At 44.1% G+C, this 23,531-nt stretch overlaps 1 protein-coding gene and 11 non-coding genes across 12 annotated transcripts in view; 1 reads left to right on the top strand and 11 right to left on the bottom strand.

Annotated features, from left to right (window-relative positions):
• ddx54 (DEAD (Asp-Glu-Ala-Asp) box polypeptide 54) overlaps positions 1-6,349 on the top strand; it is a 51,644-nt gene extending 45,295 nt beyond the window's left edge. Inside the window, exon 24 of the mRNA XM_061802125.1 lies at positions 6,304-6,349. The gene's annotated coding sequence lies outside the window, so the exon portion shown is untranslated. The remainder of the gene's footprint in view (positions 1-6,303) is intronic.
• Positions 6,350-18,480: 12,131 nt separating this feature from the next.
• Positions 18,481-18,562, bottom strand: trnas-cga (transfer RNA serine (anticodon CGA)). Its single transcript has one exon. It is a non-coding gene; the product is annotated as a tRNA-Ser (tRNA).
• Positions 18,563-18,776: 214 nt separating this feature from the next.
• On the bottom strand, positions 18,777-18,858 carry trnas-cga (transfer RNA serine (anticodon CGA)). Its single transcript has one exon. It is a non-coding gene; the product is annotated as a tRNA-Ser (tRNA).
• A 205-nt stretch (positions 18,859-19,063) lies between these two features.
• trnas-cga (transfer RNA serine (anticodon CGA)) lies at positions 19,064-19,145 on the bottom strand. The gene has a single exon. It is a non-coding gene; the product is annotated as a tRNA-Ser (tRNA).
• Positions 19,146-19,350: 205 nt separating this feature from the next.
• On the bottom strand, positions 19,351-19,432 carry trnas-cga (transfer RNA serine (anticodon CGA)). Its single transcript has one exon. It is a non-coding gene; the product is annotated as a tRNA-Ser (tRNA).
• Positions 19,433-19,637: 205 nt separating this feature from the next.
• trnas-cga (transfer RNA serine (anticodon CGA)) lies at positions 19,638-19,719 on the bottom strand. Its single transcript has one exon. It is a non-coding gene; the product is annotated as a tRNA-Ser (tRNA).
• A 180-nt stretch (positions 19,720-19,899) lies between these two features.
• Positions 19,900-19,981, bottom strand: trnas-cga (transfer RNA serine (anticodon CGA)). The gene has a single exon. It is a non-coding gene; the product is annotated as a tRNA-Ser (tRNA).
• A 1,450-nt stretch (positions 19,982-21,431) lies between these two features.
• Positions 21,432-21,513, bottom strand: trnas-cga (transfer RNA serine (anticodon CGA)). Its single transcript has one exon. It is a non-coding gene; the product is annotated as a tRNA-Ser (tRNA).
• Positions 21,514-22,176: 663 nt separating this feature from the next.
• trnas-cga (transfer RNA serine (anticodon CGA)) lies at positions 22,177-22,258 on the bottom strand. The gene has a single exon. It is a non-coding gene; the product is annotated as a tRNA-Ser (tRNA).
• A 358-nt stretch (positions 22,259-22,616) lies between these two features.
• trnas-cga (transfer RNA serine (anticodon CGA)) lies at positions 22,617-22,698 on the bottom strand. Its single transcript has one exon. It is a non-coding gene; the product is annotated as a tRNA-Ser (tRNA).
• A 216-nt stretch (positions 22,699-22,914) lies between these two features.
• trnas-cga (transfer RNA serine (anticodon CGA)) lies at positions 22,915-22,996 on the bottom strand. Its single transcript has one exon. It is a non-coding gene; the product is annotated as a tRNA-Ser (tRNA).
• A 318-nt stretch (positions 22,997-23,314) lies between these two features.
• On the bottom strand, positions 23,315-23,396 carry trnas-cga (transfer RNA serine (anticodon CGA)). The gene has a single exon. It is a non-coding gene; the product is annotated as a tRNA-Ser (tRNA).
• Between the last annotated feature and the right edge of the window lie 135 nt (positions 23,397-23,531).

Genomic DNA, 23,531 nt, shown 5'->3' with positions numbered 1-23,531 from the left:
CGCGTTCGAGCGCGTGCGTGCGCGTCGGAGGGCCGAGACCCCGGATATGTTGCGGAAGTGTGTCGTGGACAGGGGCCAGACGGGACGTGACCTTCTGGAGGAAGCCCGCGTCGCCCAATAGGATGAGTGGCTATCAGTCAACACCTTTTGCGCCCCCCCCCCCCAACAAGAATGACCACTTCAAACGCGCACGACGATTAAGCGCTTTCTTTTTTTTTCTTGTATAGGAATCACGGCAATAATCTTGGATTTAATACAGTTTGGAATTTTCCCTATTGAAATGAATTGAAATGCCTTTAAAATGCTGATTATTTACATTTCATGATATTCAATGCAGTAGAATATAAATCCATGGACCATTTTTGGTGTTTCCACCCCTCAAATATTTCACAGAGGTCGCCTCGCCCCACCTGTACAAGTTATTCTGCATCGGAATACTGTAAATGCTGCGAGCATCCAGCATATGTGATGCTTTGTCCTCATATCACAGATTTTAAGTATCCCTAATTTTTTTTTTTTTTTTTTTAACTACACTGAAAAAAATTGCATGAGATAATAATTAATTGTGCGGCTTTCTGGCTCTCTTTATGTGCCCTGCGATTGGCTGTCAACCAGTTCAGGGTGTACCCCGCCTCGTGTCCATTGACAGCTGGGATAGGCTCCAGCACTCCCCGCGACCCTTGTGAGGATAAGCGGTTAAGAAAATGAATGAATACTAATTAATTGAAAAAGATACGTCCTACCGCCGAGGTGCAGCCCGCGAACCACCGCGGTACCGAGCCTGATCGGCGTCGTATTTAATCCCGAAATGCGACCCAGATGTGCCGCGGTCACCTGTAAGCGGCGCTCACGGTGACCCCCGCTGTCATCTGGCAGGGACACTTCCACCACTCCCCAGTTCATCGCAGGGACAGATCAAAGTCACTCCCTTTGCCGGCTGTTCAGCGGCTAACCCGTGCACCTCGGACAAATGACTTGCGGGGTCAGCGGTCCAGTTCCGCTGAGGGTGGAGGCCAAGGGCCGGAGAGTGACCCCACTGTCCCCCCCCCCCAACCCCCTCTCCCGCCCGCCCCACAACTGATACCAGCGTGTTCCCAGCTTTCAGGCTTTCGGTTTCGGACCTCCCCACGCCCAGCACCGTTACTGGATGCTTTCTGGTAGCACGGCAATCCTAAATGTACGGGGTACATTTATTTTCTACTCAGTGCTCTTGGTAACTTGATATGAAACAACCTTAATATGAAATTACATACTGAAGGGAAAACATGTAGTTCCCAATTTTACTCTATTTTCATTATTTAAAAAAAAAATGTACCCCCCCCAATAAACAACAAAATAATAATCCTCCCCAAAATTTGGAGATTTCATCACAGCCTGCAAAAAAAAACCTATGGTAATACAATAAAAAATCAACTCAACATAATATAAAATACTATCATTCTAATTCTTTTTTTGTGCACTCATGAGAACTTGGTATAAAATTGTGCAAAGGGTCTGTACATTTTTCGTGTCTCTATTTGCCTGCGACATGGGTATAACTGTAATAAAACTGACGGGCATTCTCTGCTTAAAAAAAGCAATGAATATATTTTATTTAATTTATCGGCATATAAATATTTTTTTTGTTTCCTGAAAATGTTTGGATTTTTGCCTGACATCAGCATATCTATATGTATGTGTATGCAAAACACATATTTTTCAAGCAATCCCTGATGCCACTCATAAAGCGTTTTTACACTCTTAAATAAATAAATAATGAAACGACAATTTTATAAATACCTGCCGTTCACACTGACAGCTGCTAAATGAAAATTAAATTGTTTTTGCCTTCTGCTTTCATTGTTTGTGCGCATAATATCATCCTAATTTCATGACTGTTGCTCTCTCGAGCGTCCTCATGAGAATTTGGTACAGACATTTTTGTGTCGTGTCAACATGAGCGTAACTTGGCACGCTCATGAGAGTAGCAAGAATTTTATGCAGAAATTATAAATCGTCACCATTTCAACATTTTATGGTTATATCACAGGGTATGCAGTAGAATTTTTCTTTTACTAAAATCCATCCGTCCGTCCTTTCGTGCGTCATCGTAAAATCAGTATCTTGCCTTAATTTTACAGCGATTACATGAGGCGGAATTATTGTTCTGTTATTTATTTTGACTAAATCATATTAATTTAAAAAAAGCTTATTCATATATCAGTTCAACACCAGTTTCAATTTTCGACTTTTCTAAATTCCAATCAGAAGACTCCTTTTAAAAATAATATGTGAGCGTCTTGATGTTTTGGGGGGGGGGGGGGGTTTAAAAGGTGCAAATTAACTGAGCTGTCAGTGGTTCCTTGAAGTGAAGTGAACTTGCCGATAAGCCGAGTGGCTGGTTGAGGGAAAACCGACAGGAACCCCCGCATCCCCCCCCCCCACACGCTCCCCCCAACCCGAGCCATCTGGACCTTGTTCCCCTAAAAGCAAAGCGGTTGACACTGAATATAAGAGCACTGTTTGAAAGAACAGCAACAACAAAGCTCAATTATCAACGAGACAAGTCGACCTTCGGTCTTTTCCTGACCTGCGGCAGTGCATTGACTTACGAGCTCGATTCATTCCGTGGCCGTGCTCTCGACTCAAAACACGCACATCTCAAATTAGCTTTCCCCATTGAAATGACTGGAAACACTGTTAATCTGTTCCAGCCCCCCAAAATAAATGTAAATCTTTTTTTTTTAATGTAGCAGGTACTTCATTTAAAATAAAAAAAAAACTGTATAACATGATAAACTATTACAGGATCATAGATTGTGATACATTTACTGTAGCTTCTACTAATACTGAAGCAATTACGAAGCATTTATTTTTGTTATTTGTGGCAGGGTTTGCCTCCTTACTGTACACACTTACCAATTTATAACATCTAAAGTGATTGCGTGGTGATTATAATATTGAACAGGTTTATCATTTACAAGTGTCTGATTGTGGTGTGGAAAATAATCACTTTACACACCCACACCACATGATAATCCTTCATGATAACCTTACAATCATGTCTTGCTTGATTTAGAAAAATGCTCAAATTATGCCCGGTTATCAGTATTGACCCTATCTTGTTTCTTTTTATTTTTTTGTGTGATATAATTCTATAAACCTAATGGAAAAAAAAAACGTTTTGTTTTTTTTTTTGTTTTTTTTTTGGTTGCAAAATACTTTTGATAAAGTTGTGTGGTTTCGTGTTCCATGCGGTTAGATAAAACGTATAATACTCAAATACTGTAATCATTTTGTGCAGCAGTGTGCAATTCAAACATACTGCGGGTCTTTTGACATATTACCCGTTTGGCTTCCTGCAAAAGCTTTTTATCTCTCTGTTTCAACATCTTTTTCATGTATATTGTCCCTGTAAGTGTGCGAAATGAATGTGCCGTGCGTGCGAGAGGGTATTATCGCCGCGGTTGCGCCAGTTGAAATGATATCCAGAGCACAGACATCAAACGCCGCGGGCCGGCTGAGTTATGGTGCATCGATCGAGGCCGAGAACAAAGAGGGGCGGGGGTCTGGGGGCCAGGGGCTGGGGAGGGTGGGGGCTACGGTTAAGGGGATGGAAAGAGTGAGAGAAGGAGATAGATGACGCAGACGCGAGGACGAGAAGCCTGGGCTCTGCATCACTTTCTGTTCGGGGCTCTGGGCTTTATGTCAGTCACGATCTGGACGAGGAATCGCTCCCCTGTGGAAAGTGGAAGGGAAAGAGAGTGGGATGCAAGGGGATCCGTGGGGCACCGCGGACTTGCATGATGGGTGACATGAACCAGGTACCAAGCGGGGTGCACGCATACCCACGATCGGGCCCAGTTCCAGCATTTTTCCAATCAATGTCCGCAAAGACCTGATTATTGGGTGTCTCCCCGAAACCTTTCCCAGGAATTAGCCCGATGCGTTCAACTTTAATTTTCTGGACAGTTATGCCTCAAAGGTTGCATAAAACTCAGTTTAGTGCACAAAATCAAATTACTTATCCTCTTGCTTTATGTTTACTTTTGGTTGCTTTTTTTTTTTTTTTTTACAACAAGCAAGATTTACTTGCTACTACACTTTCAAGTGGCTAATATAGGTTAGATGTGTCCTGAGAATCGAGCTGAATTTGAATATTTCCTTTTCTCTTCCCATCAAAGGTCCAACTGTTGGATGTCTTTGAAATATGAACCTCAGTATTTATCCTGGTGGTGTTTTGAGAATGATTTTTTTTTTTGCTCTTTGTATTAGATGACAGACATAAATGTTAAATGTGTTTAATATTCATGATGGTAAATTCTTGTGTGTGGTTCAAAACCAGGCAGCAGGGTGGATCAGCTGGAAAACGTTGGCCTCACAGGTCTGAGGTCCCCGGTTCAATCCCGACCAGCCTTTGTGGAGTTTGCATGTTCTCCCCGTGTCTGCGTGGGTTTTCTCCAACGTCCCAAAAACATGCAACATTAATTGGACACTCTAAATTGTCCCTAGGTGTGATTGTGAGTGCAGGGTGTACCCCGCCTCCTGCCCGTTGACAACTGGGATAGGTTTCACCACTCCCTGCGACCCTAGTGAGGATAAGCGGCTAAGAAATTGGATGGTTCAAAACTGAGATTGTGACATTTAAAGTTCAAGATTAGAAGTTTTAATTTAAAATAGCCAAATCAGTGGGGTACACAAATACCGATAATTGGGCAGAAATTGAGCATTTCCTTGTTTTTTTTTTTTTTTAAAACACTTGAAAAATAATACCGGTTACCGATTCTGTTTTCATAAAGCACTCTGAAAAATTATCCTGCGCCGTGTGTTAAGTTGAATTTTTTTTCCAACCTGATCAGATGAAAGTCACAAATGTTAAACCTGTTCAATGTTTACGATGGGAATTCTTACACGTTGGTCCGATCCGCCTGGAAACGGAAGCTTAGCCAAATAAGTGATGTACACACACACACCAAATTTAACATCAGGTGCGACATTCTCATACGAATGGTGATTTTTCTGAGGCTTTCAAGCGATGCACGGGCACGTTTCTGGAAGGAGATGAATAACCACAGCCTCCTTGGTTATCGCCACTTCCTTGAGAGTTCCAGCGGCCTCCAGACGTAGCTATTCATCTTCACCCATCCGCTCAGTTTTCAACCGGAGACGCAGTCGTGCCGGGCCGACAAACAAAACGTTGCGCAAAAAATCTAGACGCGTCAAGTATATTGTCACCTTCACACCTGCAATAAGCAACACAACCTATTCGTGGCTGGAGAGGCCCGGATACTTTGGCAAAGTACGCACACCCTGGAGAAGCTTCCTCGTGTGCACATAAAACCTCAACTTCCTACACTTCCTTCGACTTTTTAAATGTACAATAACTCTTGAGTGACGACTGCACCGACAAGCTCTAGAATCTAACACTTATTGTCTTTTGTACTGTTTTGTGACAAGCCAGGATGCAAATGACGCCTATACAGTAAACCCACTTTTCATTTTCAATCCATCCAGGAAAATATGTATTTATTTATTTAGTTTGGAAATCACCAGGAATTTTTTTTTCACCACTCTTGGAAGGCAGCAGAGTAGTTACCACGTACGTACAGTGCTTAACATAATTCTTTATATTCTACATATTAACCATATTATCAAGCTATCACTCCCTCCATTTTCGATTCCACCGGACTCTGTTTTGATCATCAGCCATTCGGGTTGTGCATAAAACAAATAAACATTCAGACTCACAGTTTTCAATGCAGCTAAGATGCGGGAAGCTAGATCTGTCACGACGTACAAAAATTACCAAGAAATTGACTCTAAAAAGATTGACAATTGCCTGTAGAAGTCACAAGCGCCAAAGCACTTTTTTTTTCTTATTAAACAAGGCCAAGACCCGAATAAATGAATAAATACTCCTCCCGTCACGTCAACATTGGCACCAAGATGACACGAGATGATGATGTCAAAGCAGTGTTTGTGTATGATGCACACTCTTAAATTCCTAATTCGTAATACACAAATCCAATTTTCTGATTTTTTTTTTTTGGGGGGGGTGCATATTCCCCGTTGTTCAGGGAAAATCCCTGCTTACTTTAAGGTTTTTTTTTAATCATTTTAATAACACTTTTAATGACAATTACTCATTGTTTTCACTATTAAATAAGCAGCATTAATAGTGGAGGTCCACTGTTTTATACATTGCTTTGGCATGTGCACAATACGGGAATTGAGCTTTTCGGCAACTAACAGCAGATAGGTTGAAAAAAAAATTCAAAATTTGCAAATGGCGAATTTCTCCTTTTTTTTTTTGTTTTTTTACAGATATTAACACTGACACCTATGGAGAGTTTATCGTTTGCAAAAGAAGGTAAGAAGCGGGGTATATTCTCGGCAAACACGTTCACACTCAGTTTCACACCTATGAACAATTTACAGGTTGTAACCTCACATGTGTGTATTTGGAATGTGGGAGGACACTTCAGTACCAGGACAAAACCCGTGCGAGCACCAAGGTCGGAATTTAACGCAGATTTTGCGACGAGTATGACACCATGCTGCCCTACGAAAAATACCCATGAATCAAAACATATTCTCCATCATCACAGTTAAAATATCTACAATTGAAAAAAAAATATTTAGGGTAGCTGTGGAATCAAAGTTACATTGGGCGGTGTAGATTTGATAATTTGTTGTTTGATAATATAATAATAGTAATCTGTCAGTGCATACCGTATTCCAGTCGCCGTATGTTAACAGGAAGGAACAGCGGTGCGTTCAAAGGTCAGTAACGAGCAGATGAAAGGGGAAGACTGGACCCGGTGTGCGGCGGGCGTGCGCACATGGCGTGCAGCGCGCCCACGTTCACAGTTCGGCCTTATTGTAGCGCTGTAATTGATAATAAACAGGTCTCGTAGCGGGGGGATTTTTTATGGCTTTTCCAGTCTTGTTAATTCAGAAACCAAACGCATTGGTTATTTCCTTCCTGGTTTAAACGGGGCTTACGTTGGCCGCTTCCACGCGGCATACCTGTTTTAATGGGCACCGCCGGCCAGGCTGTGTCAATACCAGAGACGGAAATCAGGTGGCCGCTGGGTTCAACGGGAGATGATTGTGAGACCGGGAAACGACGAGTTTCCATATGGAGGTGGATTATTGGTAATGCGGCGGGTTGTAATTTTCTTTTCCCAAAAAAAAAAAAAAAAAAAATCCGAGTAGTATTAGTGTATGGTGGGCGAGCAGCAGTTTGGCAGATAGTGAACAGTTCTTCAAAAGAGCGGCTTCAAGCTGTTTGCATCTCCCGGTTGAAGTCCGCTGTCAAACTAAACATGATAAAAGAGAAGAAGAGCTGGTTTGACTGGTTTTAAAAAGGGTGGCCAAACTAGGGCCGGAGGGCCATATATATTTTTTTTCTTCTTTTTCTGCGGCCTGCATCAAATACTAAAAAGAACATTTTACAAGGGGCGCAATGCTATGTAATGGGAGCATTAAAAGTGAGGGTGTCAAAAAAGTGTGTGTGTGGTGGGGCAGGGGGTGCGCCGACCCTGACAACTTCTATTGCGACAACTAGTATGATGGTTTTAAAGAGAGCCTTTCTAGGTATGAAATGACTATATTTACAACTATAATTGGGATTAGTAATTTCTCTTCATAATGCCCCAGTGATTAAAAAGATGATTTAGTTTCTGAAACAAAAATATTTTGCTCCACTTTTTACTCCTTGCTCAGGTCCACTTATTGAACATGTAAAGTTAATGGTCGTCGGCGAACTGCTTTAAATAATATTATATTTCACTTGGAGGAGTCACTGATGATGTAGTGGTACACACGCCTGCCTTCGGTGCAGGCAGCGTGGGATCGATTCCCGCTCGGTAATGGTGGCAATATCTGCCCTGCGACTGACTGGCGACCAGTTCAGGGTGTTGTCTCGTCTCTCGCTAGCTTTCCTGAAACCCTTATGAGGAATAATGAGCGTTTCACTTGGCAGCACGGTGGCTCAGCTGGTAAAGCGTTGGCATCATTGTTATGAGGTCCCGGGTTCAATCCCCAACCCGCCTGCACAGAGTTTTCATGTTCTCGCTGTGCCTGCGTCAGTTTTCTCCGGGCACTCCGGTTTCCTCCCACATCCCAAAAACACGCAACGTTGATTGGACACTCTAAATTGCCCCTAGGTGAGTGTGGCTGTTTGTCTCAATGTCAACCAGTTCAGGGTGTACCCCCACCTCCTGCCCGTTGACAGCTGGGCTCCAGCATTCCTGTGACCCTTGTGAGGATAAACGGCCAAGAAAATGGATGGATGGATGGATATTTTACTTTCTGTGAATTGCCATTGTTTTGGATTGGAATGTGAATTCTGCAAAATCAGTGATTTTTTTTTTTTCATTGGTTTTTGTTTTGTTTTGTTGCTTTCAACCAAAAGTTGTGAAACTTTTTCAGGAAAAAAAAAGAACCCAAAAAACTTCATGAAGTGCTTTTATCTCCGGGCACTCCGATTTCCTCCCACATCCCCAACACGGATAATAATTAATTGAAATGAAATAAAAAAAAAGTGATCAGACAAATAAATAGTTAAGATCTACTTACAGTAACAAAGTATGTGGACCTCCCACTGCGGATTATTCTCGACATTAGAGCTCCGATGAACTGAATGGATGCTGCATGCATGAATAAAGCTAAATAATCCAAATGCGCATTCACGAGCTCGACGCCCAGCACAGTCACGCTAAACGGTGGAGACATCAAAAATTCCGCAAGGAAACGTATACAATATATAGCCGACCAGCAGGGGGCATTTATTTTGTGTCGCCAACCATTTTGTGCTAAATCAAGCATCCAGATCGCTGCCCTTTGTGTCCCGGGATAGAGGTTGAGCCGTGATGAGGGAGGGGGAGGCGGCTCGGGGGTGGTGGGGGGCCCGCCAGCGAATTCTTGTCCAAACATTCTGCACGCGGATTTGTATTCATTGCACCCCTGCTGCTATTGATATCATTACGCGGGGTGCACATGCTGAGAGGCGGGGGCCGGGGCCTGGCAACGCGGAGGTCACGGAGCCGCAGGCCCTAACGAGAAGTGACACTGGCTCCAGGTCGGCCAAGCATCCACCGGATTTCAATGGGAACCGCACTTTCCCAGTCAGCGAATTAGATCAAAGATCATTACCTGCTAATCAAAACACATGAGCGTAAGGGGCTTCCCTTCTGTTGCCCCTCTGGATCTCGGAACGAGACAAAGGAGGAGACGGCATCGGCTACTGAAACGGACGGACCCCCCATTAACCCTCCTACGAGGGTCCCTGATGTATAAAATCAAGTTTTTTTGGACAAACTTCATGTTTACTGTTCAGCAAATGATGTTTGTATTGTGAGCTTCCTTCACACGGGATCCTTCAGGGGACGTTGCCTCTCCAAGCTCATTATCGTTTCCCATGGTCTGCAGTCTCTCCACGGTTGTGGAGGTCACCGCCTCCTGACGGCTAGTCTTGACAATGATCTCATATTTGAAATGACTGAAATATTATCTGGGAGACCTGGACAAGTCTTGAGGATTTCATATATAAACCATTCCGGAAAGGCATCTTTCGCAGTGGTTGTTCTAAGAATACTTCTGTAAGCCACACCTCAAGAGCTTCACTAAACCTGGACTGTGTTCTCGTAAAAAGTACAAAAAGACCAGAATAAACTTTTGGGTTTTTCTGAGCCGCTATCGCGGAGTGGGCTAAGGGGTCGGCCGAAAATGGCCGTCCCCGAGCAGAGGCCCGCCTTGCGTCTTGAAATGTCAAAGCCTCTCAGCCAACGTGGGACACAACCAAGAGTGAGGGAGTACAAAGAGGGGGGCCCTGGGAAGGGGGGGGGGGGGGGGGGGGTGGTATTTTGCTGCCGCCGTACCAAAGTCTCCATGGCCCATTAATCGTTTGTTTGAGTTTCCGCCCCGGCGAGCATGTCATGTCTCCATTAGAGAGGGTTTGTTTCTTCTTCCTGTCCGCCTCTTGGCAGCAGGGGGCTCTCACACATCTCATTTGGCAGGGCACGGCTGTCTGGTGCCAGGCAGACTGTCCTGTGCGTGCAGTGCGTGTGTGCATGCGTGCGTGCAAATCCGCACGCTAAACTTTGCGGTTTCTGGCAGCTCGTCCTCATCGCGGGTGAACGTCGGTGCGCGTGGAGCGTCCGAGGGAGCCGATCCCGACGCAATTTGCCGCTCAAAACAAATCCGTCGAGGTAGACTGTTGTCCTGTTGCTTAAGTCTTCTGACTGACTTCTTGTGTTACCCCTAATTGGATTACGGTGGTTAGTTTTGTCTGTTTTTGCTTCAGTGATGTATGGGATAATGAGGAACAGCAATACATTTCAAATTGTTGCTGACATCTTGCTAATTTAGAAAAAATAACAGAATTACGACGCAAGAACTGGAAGTAACACTAAAGGTGGAGTTGATAGGCCACGTTTTTGGGAGCTAATCAGGGAACAGGATTAATGCATAGTATTGTAACCAACGTTAGCACTACCGTCTTTCAGCCCATGTGACACTTTGATTACTTGGTCTAAAAATGATTTATTCATGTCAAATAATATCTTTGCTCGCCTATCTATGCCAGCAATTTATAGTAACATGACATCTTGTAGCTAAAACCCTGAGCCCTTGTACAGTTTCATTCATGGATTGACTCCCTCGCTGGTGTTTTCAACCAAATTTGCTACATTCCAGCCAGTCTGCCAACGTGCTTACTGGGTAGCGGCTCACCCGGGCCGCCACGGCCTATCTTGATGTTAGTTTGACCCCCGACCCAAGATTATGCCGTAGACATCAGCTTGCTGACCTGTCAAATGGGCTGCCTTTATTCCCGTGACCCGCCGATCCTTCGCCTTTAAACTGAAATATGGCTGCCAAGCCTACAGAAGCCAGCCAATTAGGACAGCGGAATCACAGTGGCACAATGAGGCGAGACTAATAGAGTCCTCTTTATCTGCCGCCCGCCCGTCTGCCTGCCTGACTGCCTGCCCGCGGCATTAATACGCAAGCTGATGATTCTGTTTTGTCTGCAAGAATCCATACAGCCATGAAAAACCAAACTACGAGCATTCCTGGAGTTTCCATCTTACTCTAAGCACTTTAATGAGGATTCAGGAACCATCCAACATATCATAAAGGAGTTACACAAAATCCGACTTGCTAATTGTTTGGCTCAGTGCATGCTCACAAGTCAGAACCTTAATCTCTTACTCTCTAACCGAGACTGTTTCTCTGCTCTGGAGATTTAGATTGATCAACTGGAATCCCACCATTCATCGCGAATATATGAATATTGACAAATATATATGCTTTTTTTTTTAACCATCAACCGTGGTTGTGGAACGGATTAATGTATGTACTGGTTTTAGATTATCTAAAACGTGTATTTGAAGTGAAGTTTGTATAAGTGAAGTGGATTTTGATACTTTAACACAGGGGTGCTCAATGCGTCGATCGATCGCGGGGCAGTCTTGGTCGATAGTTAGCAACACAGTCTGGGCAACGTAAAGCAAAGACGAGCTAGACATGCTGCTTATGTTTACTTTCGATATTAATGGGGAAAGTTAAAAAAGAAATGCTGTTGTTTTAAGATGCAATGACTCTCCGAATATGTGAATAATCGAAGAAAAAGCGGTTAAACTGGACGCGATTTTCCTCTTTTCCGAGTGGGAAAGGTCTGGTCTGAAGCCAACGTCGGAAGTGCAGGATCAGATGGTGTGTAATTTTGAAATTCCACCTTGGCACAGCCTGATCCAGGATGAAAGCGCAGACAATACAGTGCACAAAAAGCTAATTTTGTATTTTAAATATAGGAGGCAACAATAACATTAACCTTAAAACGGTTCGGGAGCATCATCATCATCATCATCCCCTCCCGTTGTCGGTAGCTCGCGAGAGGCTGGCAGCTTGAAAAGTAGATCTTGGGGTAAAAAAAAAAAGTCTGGGCACCCCTGCTTTAAAATATATCACCCGCTTTTATTCCATCCACAGTAACATGACTGTGAGGTTGTACAAGCCGCACTTGCATACATTTCCTCTCTTCCCCCCCCCCCCCCCCCCACCCCACCCCCAGTCCTTTCAGCTCCTGTTTCTTCCTTCTTGCACTTGAGCGACTCGGTAACGAGCGTTGGATGTGACCGAGGACCATTGTCTCCGTTTAAAAACACGGACAGCCGTCTTCGGCGTTTCCAACCCAATGACTCACAGACCACTTCGGTTACATCCTCTCACGCGGCGTCCCAGAGGGGAGCAGGAAGAGCGCCACCAAAGGGCGCAGAGTGTCCGAAATGTCGGGAAAAACGGGGACGAAATCAATAGCTCACTAGAGTGGAACCGCTGTAGCCTGTAAGCTGCAATTTCTCACCTTGTCGCTCTTGAACACAGAAAATATTTCCCTCTTGTTATGTGTTGCGCTTCCCGACCATTTCAACAGAAATAAACAAGTCATGACCTACTTTTTTTTTTTTTTTTATCTCTCGATAAAGCAATAGATGCTTTAAATTATTTGCCCTTCTCAGCTTAGCGCGGCTCTATACGCACCCGCTTGTCCCAAATGTATCTTGCAATGTCAGATAAGAGCATCGCGCTGATGAGAAGCAGGCTGGGGGTATTTTTACCTCGGGATCCACTTCTGTCCATCGAGCGAGATAATAAAGACGGACTCCAGCGAAGATTACCCACCGCCCCGAGCCGGCCCGCTTCATTTTTCACCGTGCTCTTACTTGAGCCAAAGGTACTTTGTTAAGTACTTGTTAAGTGTGTTTTCCCTCTGTGTACACAAACATCACCCGGGTAATGGCGCACAGGCATAAGACATCGCCCTGTCAGCTTCAGTGAATTTTTTTCTCAAACTTTTTACAGCACGTCAAGAAATTGCGTTATTGTACTAAAAAGATGGTTAAATTCAATGATTAAATTCAAATAATCTTCAATGCAACGGATTGTCTGGTACGTAAAAGTTGAACACAACTGAACTGTGCTTTAAAACTGTACTGGAGTAGGTTTTGAAAAGTTTATACCAGATGTACGCATAACTAAAAACTTCTTAAATGTTGTGAACTGTATTGGATTTTCACAGATGTGTCAAAAGTATTCACGTTTATTGCTCTACAAGAAATATAGATATTAGGGTTTAAGGAAACATACAAGTTGAAGTATCCACTCAAGCTTTCCTCTCAAGTAAAAGTGTAAATGTATTGCTTTCAAAACTACGTAGAGTAAAAAGTGAAAGTAATGCAAGGGGGAAAAAAATGATTTATGACAAAACCGTAGACTGCAGGATGGGGGCTATTGTGCACAACCTTGCATATCCTCAAAAACAATTTTTCTCAAGGGCATAATGATTATAATATTAAATGAAGAAGTCAGGTTGAAGGCTACTTGTTTCAGCTACGTATGCTCATACAAAGTCCACCGAACGACTATCGCAGTCTACTCGTATATCCAGCTTCCACGTTTCGAAAACATGCGTATTATCTTCATTGAAGCCTAAATTGTGGAAATATGATTGGTCAGGGTCAACCCGGGTCCTCTCGCCAAAGTCCGAATCAACCACTAGTCGGTGCTCCCTTTTCTGCTGCCAAACAAAAAAAAAATGACAGAGTAAACTTGCCTTCCCATCAAACAATTTTATACTGCCGGTGCTCCCCCCTCTTCATCTTCAATTTCATCACTCGATTCATCTTCTACATTACCCCCCGCCCCACCCCCACTTTTAAATCCTTTGACTTTTTTTTTTTTTTTTTTTGGGGGGGATTAATTCCCCGCCGTTGCTCACTCCGCCGACTGCACTTAGAGGCTCTAGAATCAAAGCGCGAGCGCTCTTAAATCAAGTCACGTGGCAGCGGCGGGTACGGCGACGGGCCTTCCTCGCGCTCGACTGTTTTCGTCCCCGCACCCCAAAACTTCAGAGCGCGACGGAAAAGGTCGAGAGGGAAAGTGAAAGAGTTGAAAGAGCGCGAGCGCTTAACCTTGACCTTGGGATTGCATTTCTCCAAACGTGTGTGTGTGCGCGACTGCAGCTGCCCGACTCGCCACTTCACAGAGTGTTTACATTTTCCGAGAGGTCTTTATCTTCCCCGGGCTTAGGGTCCTCTTTGTGTGAGTTTATACAGCCAGTACACACACACACACACACACACGGAGAATGCGTGACCCATCATAAGCCTCACACTGAGTCAGTAAAGGGAGAGTCCTGTCACACACTCATCCATCTCAGCCACATTCGGGGCCAAAGCCGGGCTGAGTTGTCCTCTCCCCTGACAGCCTAAACACAGCAGAAGTGGGTTACCTACGGTCTAGTCTGGATCTCCAGAAGAACGAAAAAAAAAAAAGATTTATAAACAATGCGGGCAAAAGTACACAGAGCTGCGGATCTCATTGGAAGTTCCGTAGCTGTTCTGTAGAATGTTTTCGGCAGCGTACCGAGGCCACGGAACACCTGTTCAACTGACCTGCATCGAGGGCAAAAAGTTCAACGCGAACCTATTGGAGGGTGCTAGTGTGAAAGAACTCCGAGAGGAAACGTGGCGTGATATCAAAACTGAAAGGGAGAGACGCGTAGTCACTTATGAGCAAGTCTCAAATCAGAACCTTCAAGTTTTAAGTAAGTTCCTACTAAATTTCAAGTCAAGTCATACTTGGATTTTGCAAATCTTAGTCAAGTCTTACAATTTTGCTCAGTCGAAATGTATTTTTGCACACTAGGCGCTTTGCACTCGGTGCATTGCTGCCTTGAGATAAGAGTGACACAACCTACCGAGTATTTCGAGATATTAGCCATCGTTCGGACAATTTTCTGCTTTGACTTGCGAGCGCAGAGGTGGGATAAGAGCGGCGGATGTTGGCAGAACCACAATAAGCAGCACTTTGGCAATCGGTGAGCATGTCTTCGAAAAAGAGGCTCAGGTTGTTTACTGAGGATTAACACTGTTGATCGTCCAGGAAAAATGGGACTTAGCACACTGGACACCGCAGGCTAATCGCTCAGGATAATCGTTTAAAGACATAAAAGAATCAAGCTTTTGATGACGTCGATCAGACTTGACGGAAAATCCTCAAATCCAAAACATCTAGACATTGTCGGTGTCCCGTCTCGCATCCACAGGACCCCGATTATCGTCGCTGGTGTACGTCTGTTGTCCTATCAGGCCAAGTCAAGACGCGGCTGTGTCCTTTCAGACTCATCCATCTTGATAGGGCGCCCTGTTAAGATACGGAGCCGCGGGGTGTCTTCCATTCTGGCACTGCCATCTGTCAACTTTTCAGTGTTTGCTTTGACCTGGACAACATTTTCATCCACCGGCGCAACGTGCCGGTGACCGGAAATTTCTATTGGCGCATATTAAAACGATCGAATTAAAAGCAGTAATTCCTTGGCTTTACTGCTACTGTAGTTCGTTCACAAATGGGCGGAAACCGCAGTGGTGTTTTGAAATACGAGTGTCCCGACTGAGTTTTTCGAGACACCAGCCGTCGTTCGGCCAACTGTTTGCTTTGACTTGAGAGCAAAATTTTGAGATACGAGCGCTGTGTGGCCGAGCACACCGGACGTCAGGCGAGATGCGGCGTACAACCCTGAACCGGTCGCTGATTAATCTCAAGGCGCATACAGACGACCGTTGGCATTCGCGTGTATGGACAGTTTAGAGCGTTGTGTTTTTTTGATGCATCATCTTGCGAAAGTGCACCAAGAACCAGTTTGTTGCTCAAGTGCGAGACAGAACTGGACCACCAGCGTGATATCGCTTGAGCCTCTCTCAACAAAGACAGCCTCGCGCGCGCGCGCACACACACCCACACACACATAAAAATGTGACCTTTTTCACATACATAGATAAAAAGTCGTTACAAAAACCAAACAAGCTGTCACAGATAAGATGAAGACGGAACAGCTGATTTGCAGATCCAACTTTTTTCGTTAGAGCTCAATTACAAAGTCTACGTTCATGCAGGACTGCCGTGGTCCATTATTATTAATATTATTATTATTATTTTGACTGTCACCTCGCTCAGTTTTTCTCTGTAATTCGCATCACTCTTTATCAAGAGTCCTGGAATATTTTTTGCATAATATTTCCTAAATGTATCCAAGGAGTGTTGAAATGGTCCAGGTTCCCAAACAGAGCGGTAGATTATTTTTTTTAAATTGGCAGGAGATCTCAGTATGCGGCGATTGGCTGGCAAACCAGTTCAAGGTGTACCCCGCCTCCTGCCCGTTGACAGCTGGGATAGGCTCCAGCATGCTTGTGAGGACAAGCGGCAAAGAAAATTGAAGGATCTTAGTATGTTCAGGTGGAGTTTAGTTTAGCCCGGGTTGTCAGTGGAAGTTACGAAGAGTCTTTGGCGCATGTGCATGTACACGCCCACTTCTTGTTCAATTTTTTTGGATTCAAATCATCTGAAAATCATTTTTTAAGGGAATATAATATGACTTTGAAATTAAAGTACTTCCGGATCATAATTTCTAGTACAATTGAAAATGAGATGCATTCTATTTTAAAATGAAATATTTTAGTTACACGTTTCTTTCTCTTTTGGGGCGGCACGGTGGATCAGCTGGTAAAGCGTTGTTCCTCGCAGTTCTGAGGTCCCGGGTTCAATCCCGGACCCGCCTGTGTGGAGTTTGCATGTTCTCCCCGTGCCTGCGTGGGTTTTCTCCAGCTCCTCCGGTTTCCTCCCACATCCCAAAACATTAATTGGACACTCTAAATTGCCCCGAGGTGTGATTGTGAGCATGTGCCCTGCGATTGACTGGCAACCAGTTCAGGGTGTACCCCGCCTCCTGCCCGTTGACAGCTGGGATAGGCTCCAGCACTCCCCGTGACCCTCGTGTGGATAAGCGGCGAAGAAAATGGATGGATTTTTTCTCTTGCCTCATCTTTTAACCACCTGGCTCATCTGAGAGTTTTAAAAAAGTTTGCTCGCCCCTCGCTTCACAGGCAGAAACATGAATGGCTACGGATCCGTGAGAACCCACCGGTGCGATATCGAGTGTTCGTCTCCACCGGGGCCCGAACGCTTCCTTTCCGAGGGCCCGAATAACCACACGCAGGTCGCGACACCGGCCCATCTCCAATGATGTTTTTAGTTTTATCGACGGCATCAAGTCACACGTGGACCTCCGTGGAGGCTCCGCTCAAAGGGCAAAGGCGGCGTGGCGCAGGCGAGTGGGCGGGAAGCCGGGTTGAGGGGTGGGGGGTGAATTGTGCGGGTGCGCTGGCACGCAGTCAGACCGCGGAGCCTCTCAGAACATCACGCGGACACTTCGCATTTAGGCAGATCGATGCCTTGCCACAAACGGCTCAGAGTGCCTCTTGAGGATTGCTCATATTGATTGGATATTTATGTAGCCATGTTTCTGTCGTGCGAGTGAATATCGTTGTGATGATATACGGTGGATACAAAAGGGTCTACACACCCTTCTTCAAATGCCAAGTCTCTGGGAAGTCAAAAAAGGCGACCAAGATAAATCATTTCACAATTTCCGCCACTACTAATATTATTTATAACCTGTACAAGGCCGTTGCCCAGAAAACCACTCCCCAATCTTTAAGATAGGGGAAGTAGACGCAAACAAACGAGGTTGCACAAGTGGACACACCCTCATAACTAGGGATGTGGCTGTGTTTAGAGCTAACAATCGAATTCAAAGTATTCAATAGGAGTCACCACACACTACCATTGATACTGACTGAGATTAAACTCAATTAAAGTTCAGGTGTTCTAGTCGTCTTTTCCTGCCTTTTTTTTAAGCTTTTGTGCTTACATTGAGTACCGTTCAGAAATGTTCATTATTCCGTCTGCCTTATCTAAGGCCTCCATTCCAGCTGAAGCAAAAGAGCCCCTAAGCATGATCCTTCCACCACCACCACCACGCTTGAGAGTTGGTATGGTGTTATGTGGTAGATACTTGTTGGAACTACAGTACGGTCAAAAAGTTCAACATGTCTTACAGAATTTTGTAAAAACACTCTTGCAATCTCTCCAGCGTGTGTGAAAATGTACCAAGGACAGGCAACATGTAATGTACAGACTGTTTTTCTTTTATACTCATTTGTGTTTTGTTTTTTTTTCATTGTAATGAAATGCATTTTAATCTGTACTTCTTTAACGTTCACTGAAGTACAGGAGGTGAATGAATACTACTTTAACCCAAGTACATTGAATACTCCGTTCTCGAACAAATCACTTTTCAAAATTTCGAGATTTTTTTTGCTTCTGTTTTCAGATGAAAATCGGGACTCGAACACCCTGGAGAAAAGCCAAAAATAGCATAATGTGGGTGGTCCGGTCAGCTGACCCACAATGCACTTTGTTGTGAATGCCCACGGCCGGAAACAGCAACGCGCGCAGCCCGACCAGCTGATCCACGACTCGCAAATCACTGTTCAGGTGTATCCATTTTTTTTGGGTAGCATTTTAGTTTGTGCGTGTGCAGTGAGACCTTTCAAATATGAACGATGTGACTCGGCCCGTGACACAAACTTTAAAGATCGCTGCGAGCAGGGTTCGAACCTGCGCGGGAATATCCCATTGGATTTCGAGTCCAACGCCTTAACCTCTCGGCCATCACAGCTGTTTTAAGGGATAGTAATAGCAATACAAACACATTTCTATAATATTCAAACCTGTGCCAAAAACCTTGGTTCAATAAAGGTTTTTGTAAGAACTAGTGAGTGAAGTAAAGTGAACCTTACCTGAAAGTGTTTACTAAAACAGCAAGTGATGTGATCTGGAGACGCCACAATGTCGTTCCCACATAAGCTGGCAACTAAATGCATAAATTTAACCGCTGCGAGCAGGGTTCGAACCTGCGGGGGAAGATCCCATTGGATTTCGAGTCCAACGCCTTAACCTCTCGGCCATCACAGCTGGCACTACTGGCAGTAATATCAGTGCAAACACTTTCAAATAATATCCAAACTGGGATGATAAAGCTTTTTTTAAGAACTACTGCTCTACGACATGTATTACTCAGTCCCAAATTGTCATTTAATGTGGAATTTGTTCGTAATGTAAACTATTTTCCAAGAAGCTGACACTGTCACGGGCTAACAAGAAATCACCTAACTTTACCCGCTGCGAGCAGGATTCGAACCTGCGCGGGAAAATCCCATTGGATTTCGAGTCCAACGCCTTAACCTCTCGGCCATCACAGCTGGCACTACTGGCAGTAATATCAGTGCAAACACTTTCAAATAATATCCAAACTGGGATGATAAAGCTTTTTTTAAGAACTACTGCTCTACGACATGTATTACTCAGTCCCAAATTGTCATTTAATGTGGAATTTGTTCGTAATGTAAACTATTTTCCAAGAAGCTGACACTGTCACGGGCTAACAAGAAATCACCTAACTTTACCCGCTGCGAGCAGGATTCGAACCTGCGCGGGAAAATCCCATTGGATTTCGAGTCCAACGCCTTAACCTCTCGGCCATCACAGCTGGCACTACTGGCAGTAATATCAGTGCAAACACTTTCAAATAATATCCAAACTGGGATGATAAAGCTTTTTTTAAGAACTACTGCTCTACGACATGTATTACTCAGTCCCAAATTGTCATTTAATGTGGAATTTGTTCGTAATGTAAACTATTTTCCAAGAAGCTGACACTGTCACGGGCTAACAAGAAATCACCTAACTTTACCCGCTGCGAGCAGGATTCGAACCTGCGCGGGAAAATCCCATTGGATTTCGAGTCCAACGCCTTAACCTCTCGGCCATCACAGCTGTTAGCGCTGATAGTAATAGCAGTGCAAACACGTTTAAGTAATATTCACACCAAAAAGTTTGGTTCGATAAATGTTATTGTAAGTACCACTGCCTGTAGGATTTGTCCATTCACAACATATTTTCCAAGTAGCTTGCATGACATTGTCACAGGTGAACAAGATATCACATAACATTAACCGCTGCGAGCAGGGTTCGAACCTGCGCGGGAAGATCCCATTGGATTTCGAATCCAACGCCTTAACCTCTCGGCCATCACAGCTGCTAGGATGATGTCAGACAAATGCAGATAGGGTTCAAGCACAGAAATAATGCTTAAAAAAATGTTTTGATAAAGGTTTCTGTACTGAAGGAACTTGTCAATGAAGTACCTCATCATTCACTGAAGCTAAAGTGAACCTTACCTGAAAGTGTTGACCAAAACAGGAAGTGATGTGATTTGTAGCCGCAGCAATGTTGTTCCCAGATAAGCTAACAACAAATTGCATAATCTTAACCGCTGCGAGCAGGGTTCGTTGGTATTGTGTATAATACAGCCTCTGTACGCAGGCGTGTCCCGATAGCTACATTTGTAAAGTGAAATATCGATTCAGTTTTTGAACAAATCGCTTCTCCAATCACCTTCTGGAACGGATTGTGGTCGAGAACCGAGGTTGTACTGTATGTTGCCACACGTGTATCTGTACTTTTACTGAAGTACAGAGACTCAGTACTTCTGCCAATGCAATTAGCTTAGTCTATGTGGATCAATAGGTTTTCTGTGAAAACCTCAACAGTGTCAACATTGTCATGTGGAACTGCTTGCCTTGCTGTTTTCAGCACCACGCATGAAAAGTCAACTTACTGTTCCCAAATGTGATGGCACCATACCGCTGCCTCGAGACATATTGACCTGCTGCGTTGGCGCGCCGTCTCCCAAGGCGCAGTAGGATCGCGGACGCGCGTTGCACCGCTACCCTCTGGTTCAGTTCCTCAGCGGGAGCGATATCGATCCGGAAGCAGTGACAGAACAGCCCCGTTGAGTTGAGGCTTCCTGGGGAGCTGCGGGGCGTGGCGACGGTTAATGTATCCCGTTGCGAGATACTGTCCCGCAGAGGTCGGAGAACTGAGTCACAGGACTTGACTCAAGTCAGACTTCAGTCGTCAATTTTAAGACGTGGGACTTGCTCGACTAAAACTTATGAAAGACCCAACTTTGACTTGGTTACCATCAGACTTGACTTCAACTTTTAAAAAGCTACATTTTCAGGAAAATATTGCTTTTGAAGAAAAAGTTTGGTTGAAGTGCACACCACGCACAAATATTACCAAAACTGTTAAGTGCCTGATTTTGTTTATCTTAATATATGCGGGTCTGTCTTAAAAAAATCCTTAGACGACACGCTTAGCTTTCAGTAATCCAGTGATTCCCAACCAGTTTGCTCTGGGACATTAGTGTGCCATGAAAACTCTTCAGGTGGGCTGCAGGAAATTTTCAAAATTCACATAACCGATCAGAAAATTCTCATTTACAAAAATAACAGATCTTTGTTCATCTGTCCATGCCAGTGAAGTAAAGTGACGCAGAACAAATTAATCTGCTTCAATTAGATGACACAAAGGAGATAATTCACAGGTGTATCAATTTATTTGGTAGCATTTTAGTTCGTGCAGATGCTGTGAGACCTTTCAAATATGAACAATGTCATTCAGCCCGTGACACGGCTAAACATCGCTGCGAGCAGGGTTCGAACCTGCGCGGGATTATCCCATTGGATTTCGAGTCCAACGCCTTAACCTCTCGGCCATCACAGCTTGGTAAGGACAGTAGTGTATATAATATTCAAACATAAGCCAAAGCCTTAAGGTGGCTAAAGATTTTTGTCTGTTGCTCAACTATGCGTTTGATTCAGTCCCAAATCTTGATTTAATTTGGAATTTCTTGCAGTTTAACTCATTATCCAAGTCGCTTCCCCTGACACTTTCCCGGGCTAACAAGAAAGCACATAAGTGTAACCGCTACGAGTAGGGTTCTAACCTGCGCGGGAAGTTGCCATTAGATTTCGAGTCCTATGCCTTAAGGCTCTCGGCCATCACAGCTGATAGCAGTTATGCAAACGTGCAGATAAGATTCAAGCACACGACTAGTATCAAAACCTTTGGTCCAAGAAAGGTTTTGTGTGAAAATTAAACCGTCATAGATCTGATTCCTTATTCACAAAAGTGAAGTAAACCTTGCCTGGAAGCGTGGACAACAAAAGGAAGTGACATGACCGTGAGGGATTGCCACCTCAATGTCGTTACCAGGTAAGCGAAGCGTTAGTTTGTTTTCCACCGATTTTTCTTTCAGATTTTTGGTAGTCTGGACGGCCTGGGCTACAGGGCTGCCATTAAGCTTCATTTAATGAACAGTAGAATATTTTGCAGTTAAACTCACAATTCTTTCCAAGGGCTAACAAGAAATCACATAACTTTAACCGCTGCGAGCAGGGTTCGAACCTGCACGGGAAGATCCCATTGGATTTCGAGTCCAACGCTTTAACCTCTCGGCCATCACAGCTGTTAGCACTGGCAGTAAGATCAGTGCAAACACTTTCAAATAATATCCGAACTGGTATGATAAGAACTATTGCTCGACTCCATGTATTACTCAGTCCCAAATCGTCATTTAATGTGGAATTTGTTCGTAATGTACAGTATTTTCCAAGAAGCTGACAGTGTCACGGGCTAACAAGTAATGCAAACACGTTTAAATAATACTCACACCAAAAAGTTTGTTTTTGTGTAAGAACTTTTGTGCAACTATGCGTATGATTCAGTCCCAAATCTTCATCTTTTGTGGAATATGTTCTTAATGTATTTTCCAAGTAGCTTGCCTGACATCGTCATGGGCTAACAAGAAAGGACATGAGTGTAACTGCTGCGAGCAGGGTTCCAACCTGCGCGGGAAGATCCCATTGCATTTCGAGTCCAACGCTTTAACCTCTCGGCCATCACAGCTGTTAGCAGTCGTGGTAATAGCAGTACAAACACGTTCAAATAAAATTCAAACTTGTCAAAAACTTCGCTTCAATAAAAGTTATTGTAAGATCGATTGGGCGACTATGCGTATGATTCAATCCCAAATCTTAATTTATTGTGGAATTTGTTCCAAATGTGTTTTCCAAGTAGCTTGTCTAACACTGTCATGGGCTAACAAGAAAATAGTCAGTTATACGCTGCGAGCAGGGTTCGAACCTGCGCGGGAAAATCCCATTGGATTTCGAGTCCAACGCCTTAACCTCTCGGCCATCACAGCTTATTATAACAGTAGTAATAGCAGTCCAAACACGTTCAAGCAATATTCCAACCCGTGTCAAAAACTCTGGTTCGATTTCGGTTTTCGAAAGAACTACTGTGTGAAAGATTCAGTCCAAAATACTAATTTATCGTGGAATTTCTTCTTTCACAACATGACACTGCGACAGGCGAACAAGACATCACACTAAACTAACTCATTCGCGAAAGGGAAAGTGAACCTTACGTGGAAGTGTTTCCTAAAACAGGAAGTGATGTGAACTGGAGCCGCCACAATGTCGTTCCCAGATAAGAGAACAACTAATTGCATAAACTTAACCGCTGCGAGCAGGGTTCGAACCTGCTCGGGAAGATCCCATTGGATTTCGAGTCCAATGCCTTAACCTCTCGGCCATCACAGCTGGCAGTAATGGCAGTAATATCAGTGCAAACACTTTCAAATAATATCCAAACTGGTATGATAAAGCTTTTTTTAAGAACTACTGCTCTACGACATATATTACTCAGTCCCAAATCGTCATTTAATGTGGAATTTG

The sequence above is a fragment of the Syngnathoides biaculeatus genome, chromosome 17, assembly GCF_019802595.1.
Source record: "Syngnathoides biaculeatus isolate LvHL_M chromosome 17, ASM1980259v1, whole genome shotgun sequence".
Taxonomy (NCBI): domain Eukaryota; kingdom Metazoa; phylum Chordata; class Actinopteri; order Syngnathiformes; family Syngnathidae; genus Syngnathoides; species Syngnathoides biaculeatus.
This window is presented reverse-complemented; position numbering and strand designations above follow the sequence as displayed.